General features: G+C 59.6%; 1 long non-coding RNA gene across 1 annotated transcript; it reads left to right on the forward strand.

The window, feature by feature from the left end:
- Positions 1-1,108: 1,108 nt before the first annotated feature.
- On the forward strand, positions 1,109-3,627 carry LOC133100905 (uncharacterized). The gene is made up of 2 exons (XR_009702558.1): positions 1,109-1,423; positions 3,078-3,627. It is a non-coding gene; the product is annotated as an uncharacterized LOC133100905 (long non-coding RNA).
- The last annotated feature ends 1,583 nt before the right edge of the window (positions 3,628-5,210 follow it).

The raw sequence follows: 5,210 nt of genomic DNA on the forward strand, positions 1-5,210 counted from the left end.
ATGGAAACAGGCCCCCCTCCCCATTATTTTGTGGTCAAGGCACCCATCAAGGTTGTCCAAACCACATCAATAAGATGGGGGAGAGTAAAGGGGAAATCACACCTGCGATATGATCATATTAAAAACCGGGTTAATCCCCCCCAGTTACAGGTTTCATTTTAACAGGATAGGTACACGCAAGTACAAACAAGCATTTGAAAATCCCAAATAGCTAGAACCAACAAACTAAAATAAAATGAACATAGTGCTGGCCTGCAGAGACTGCCTTGGCCTCTGAAGCCCAACTTGGAAGAAATTAATTTCAGTGTTACCTTAAAACCCTGTAATTACGGCAAATGTGCATTCCTCCACCCCCTTTCTTGCTCCCCACAAATTCCCCAGGGCTGCCGGCTGGGCCCGTGTGTGACCCACCTATAAAGGGGGATTTATTATGAAAAGTTATGAGTTGTTTTTCGTTTTATGCCACCATAAACAGCAGCTTCCACGCACAGGGCTTTCACTCCACCGGCCCAATCGGCCAGTGCTTGACCGAGGGCCGCCCTAAACCAGCTCTCCATAAATGCCTGACGAGCAGAAAAAAATAAGAAGCACTGCTGGACTGCAGCTTCCAAGTAACCTTTCCGAACACATCTAATCTAAAAACAGATGTGTTCTCTTTTCCTTCTATTCTATGTAAGATGCCTGCTAACGGTATTTTATGTGTTCAACAAAATTCTCTCTGGCAAATGGCCTGCACACACCTGAGATCAGAAGCTGTATTTCACAAATTCCAAGTTCCAGAATTTTAATGACGGCCATGGAGTTCTTGCAAGCTGGTGCGGCTTCAGGTTCAAGAACAACCTCCTTCCCGGGTCCCCTGGTCTGTGGAAGGCCTGACCTACAGAAGGGCTCTTCTTAGAAATCCCTTCATTAATATTTAAATATTCACTAAGTAGCGAAAGTGAGAAATGCACTTACCGGCCTCAAGAATCCAGAGTGAACCCAATCGAGACAGGGGCGCTCTGCCCTTGCCGGAGGGACGCGCCCGGACGCAGCCGGCGCTGCGCTATCGTGCCCACGGCTGCACAGGCCCTCGGCCATCGGTCTGAGTCGTGGGTTCCAAGTGATTCTCTCCTTCACGCGGCGAAAGGGCAGAGAGCAAAGCGCTGCCATCTCCCACAACTCTTGGCAGGGTGGGACAGCTCCGGGACGGCGCGGGCGAAGCGCACGGCCAGGCCCCACTCCCCCGGTCCCGCACCGCGCCTCGGACCGCGCTGCTCCGCTTCTCCTGGCTCCGGCTTCCCTGTGTTGAACGACCGGACCTCCCCGCAGAGTGGCCCGCAGGGCACGATCTCCACGTCCGCGACCTGCGCCGCGAGGGACCTTTGTCCCGGACGAAAACGAAAGCGCGCGGGGCCGGGGGCGCCCACGCCCTGCAGCGGAGGTCCGCGCCGGCGCGCCCCGCGACTTTCTCCAAGTTCACGTGCATCCCGGGGCGGGCGGCCGGGCTCTGCGGGCCCGAACTTCCAGCGCCGGGCCGTCGGGCGCGCTGCGGGGTGCGGACGGTCACCGGACGGCCGGGCGGCGCGGGCCCGGGGCACAATGAAAGCCGCCGGGCCGGCGGACCGGCGGGCGAGCGCGGGGACAACGCGGGCCCGGCCTCCGCGCGGCCGCTCGTCTAGTGCGGCCGGGGCGCCGAATGCGGCGGCGGCGGCTGGGCACAGACGCGCCGCGCGCCCGGTGCATGCTAATGGCCGGCGGCCGCGCCATGAATTATTCAGCAGCGGCGCGGAGAGGGCAAGCGCGGCGCGGAGGGCGGCCCGGCCCGTGTGTCCCCCGCCGCTGCGAAGCCGCCGCGGCGACTTCCCAAACTTTCCCGGGTCGGCACCGAGGATGCGGCCCCCGCGGCGCCTCCGTCCCCGCCTGAGCGCGCCGGCCGCGCTTCCCCCGTTGCCGCCTATTTTATGTCTTTTGTCTCGGAGTTGGCACCTGTCCCAGAGAGCGCGTTTCCCTGCCCACCCCTTCGCCGCCGGATCAGGGCGGGGGAGGGGGTACGGGGGACCTGGAGAGGAGGGGACGGGTTGGGGGGGAGCAAGGCGCCTACGGCCCCGCAGCCCGGGGAGACCGCCCGGGGGCAGCGGCCGTGACGCGCTCCCGGGCGCCCCTGTTCCGCGGGGAGGTCAGGGCTTCGGCTGTGCCCGGAATACCAACAAGGCCGCCCGGGGCCCCCGGCCGTGCCCGCTGCGGGTGAAGACCGGGCGCGGCCCCTCCCCGACTCCCCCCCTCCGCCGCGCACCCTCCTCCCGGGGCCGGCGCGCGCGGGCGGGGCGGGCGGCGCGAGCAGCGGATTCGCCGCCCGGGCCCCGCGCCTGGGCCCGCAGCCCCGCGTGCGCGCCCCCGCGGGCACGCCGCCCCAGGGGCTCCCCGCCCGCGCGGTCCCGGCCGCCTGCCCCCGCGGGGTAGGGGGCACCGTGCCGCGGGGACTCATCAGCCTTCTGCTTCGCGCCCGGCGGCTCGCACGCCCCGGCCGCGGCCCGCCCCCGCCGCCCTGGCACCGAGGCGGCTGCCGGAGCGCGCTCGGCGGCTGCGCTCCGAGGCGCCGGCTGCCATGATTACGGGCAGCGGGGCGCGCGCGCGCACGCTCGGGCCCGGCTTGGGGACCCGGGGCGAACCCACGGCCCCTGGCCTGACCGCAGCCCCGTGCGCGCCGCGGAGTGCGGCCAGGTCTCCGGGCTCATCCCTGCGAGGCTAGTGTTCGCCGTGGAGTTCTAGACGAGGCTCCGGGGCAGGGCTTGGGGTCGACGGTGGCAGCGGGCTTCCCCCGGGGCAGGGCGCGCACCAGGAGGACCCCGCGGCGGCTCGTCCCAACACTGCCCGCCCGGCTGCGGGAGGGCCGCGGTGCCCAGTGGGGTGGGAGGCGGGGTGCAGAGGATCCTGTGAAGTGGAGGGGGCAGCGCACTGTGCCCAGAGATGGGGGGGCGCAAGGTGCCTGGTGGAGGGGGGGGCCCTCACGGTGCCCGGGGAGGCATGGGATGGGCGGGGGCACCGTGCCCGGAGCTGCTGCCCGGCTCCAACCTCGCTCTCTTCCTTCCCCGCAGAAACAACTTCCTGCTCCCCCGGCCCAGGGCGCAGGAGCTGCGGGGAGAAGTTCTAGGCCGCAGCTTTGCTATCTTGGAGCCGGACGACGACACTGCTGCCCACGGGCCGCGCGGTTTCTTCCCGCGCCCTCTCCCGCGGTCGCGACCAGCCGGGCTCCAGGGTCCGGACACTGGTTAGAATGACAAGAAGGCCGCAGCTGCTTTTTCTGCCTGCTCCGCAGGAGCGCCTGAGTGGTTTCTGGCGCTTGGGGACGCCGACACGGGGTCGCTGTGCTCGGACCCCATCCCCCTGCCTGGGCATGCCCTCTCTCGGAGCCAGATGGACCTGGTTGTCCCCGGATGCCCGCGACAGGGGCCCGAGAGAAAGAAGGCCTCCTGGGCCCCATCCCAGTGTCTCTCTGTGCCTGTCTCCCCGCCCCCCCCCCCAGCCGGCCTTGGCATTCTAACCAGTGTCCCTTGACGTCACATCTCGCCATTTCTGTCAACCAATTGAAACTTGCCCGTTGTCATAAAAATATATATACTTTTTATGCCATTGGTAAATTCAAAAGTTCCTCGTGTGCCCTGCTTCCCAGGAAACTTCATTCCACCTTGGATTGGATGGCCCAGGCAGGGGCACTGGCCATGGGGCGAGGCTGGGCTGGGGCAGCTGGAGCAGCTCGGCCAGGGCCTCTGTTGCCCACTGACCCACCCTGGAGGCTCTCTAGACCCCCATGACCTTGGCCTTAAATTGTGCTAGACACACACACACATCACTGCCACCACCGTATGACATACGACTTGGGGAGGGGGAAAAAACAGGATCCATTAAGAAATCTTCCAAAATTACTTTCCTGTGTGTTACAATCTTACTGTGGCCTCTTCTTTCTAGGGATAGCTCCCCCCCACCACCGCCCCCATGAGAAAATTCACTTTTAGAAAGTGGAGTAGAAATGTTTTCTGGTTAATCTTTTCACCGAAATCCTGACCAACTTTCACTTTCCACGGCTGCTGACACCAAGCTGAGAGAGCCCAAGCAGAGGTGATTTCTCAAGGGGGGGGGTTTCACTCTTTCCCTGAGGAAGGTCCAGGGTGGCCCTCCCAGCTTCCAGGACTATGGGGTCCAGCTTGGGAAGCCCAGGAATTCTGTGCTCCTCCTTCCTCGGAAAAGGACTCCGAAAAGGACAGCCTGAGACTCAGGAATGCCGTACCCACGTTCTAGCAATACGGCAGAGAAAACCAATGTCTCTTGTCCTTTATAATTTTCTTCACTATTACAGTTCCCAGCCCTGACTAGGACGTGTGGAGTAAGAGGACACGTTCCCACGAGATGATTATGTGCAGGGCAGTCCCCCAAAGCCACACAGATCCTGCTATCACCCCCTCCTGCTCCGGCCACGCCAAGGAAGAACCCAACCACTAACTGCCATTATAAATTCCCCCTTTCCCCATCTTTACTGTATGGTTCAACTACTTTATAAAAAACATATTAAAGACATTTTGTGGTTTAGCAACGCTGGGGACTCTAAAACAACAGAAATGCTTCGCAGACTGGGCTGAAGGCAGAGATCTAAACACTGTAAGTACCAGGCCCCTTTGATACCAAATCTTGTTTTTCCAAAATAATGAGCAAGCCTGGTAACAACCAAACGGGGATTTTGAAAATAAATATCTGGTTACTATTCTCATGTAAAACCATTCCCAAGTGCAAACTCTAGAAATGCTTCATACCTTTGAGATATGTTCACACACACACACACAAATACTACAACCAATACACCCAACAACCACGCTATATAATTACTTTCCTAAACACTATAAATATTATAACTAATGTGATATATGTTGTGTGATTAAATGGGTGGATTAAAACATTGAATTAAAAAAGCCACAAAGAAAAAGAGATTATCTTCCATTATGCCACTTACAACTTTTGTTCCATTGGCACAAATACAAATTTGACAACTGTATCATTACTGAAGGCAGTGACTAAATGCCAGGATATTAGCTTTGTAATTTTCACCTGAAATCATTGTATAATCATAGCGGCTTGCTAACCTTTTTATTAGCTGATTTTTTTTTTCCTGGCTTTCACACACAATAATAAGTTAATTTAATGCCTTTTTCCTCCTCCCAGTTTTTATTTGGTAAAAC

The sequence above is a fragment of the Eubalaena glacialis genome, chromosome 11 (assembly GCF_028564815.1).
Source record: "Eubalaena glacialis isolate mEubGla1 chromosome 11, mEubGla1.1.hap2.+ XY, whole genome shotgun sequence".
In the NCBI taxonomy this organism is placed as follows: domain Eukaryota; kingdom Metazoa; phylum Chordata; class Mammalia; order Artiodactyla; family Balaenidae; genus Eubalaena; species Eubalaena glacialis.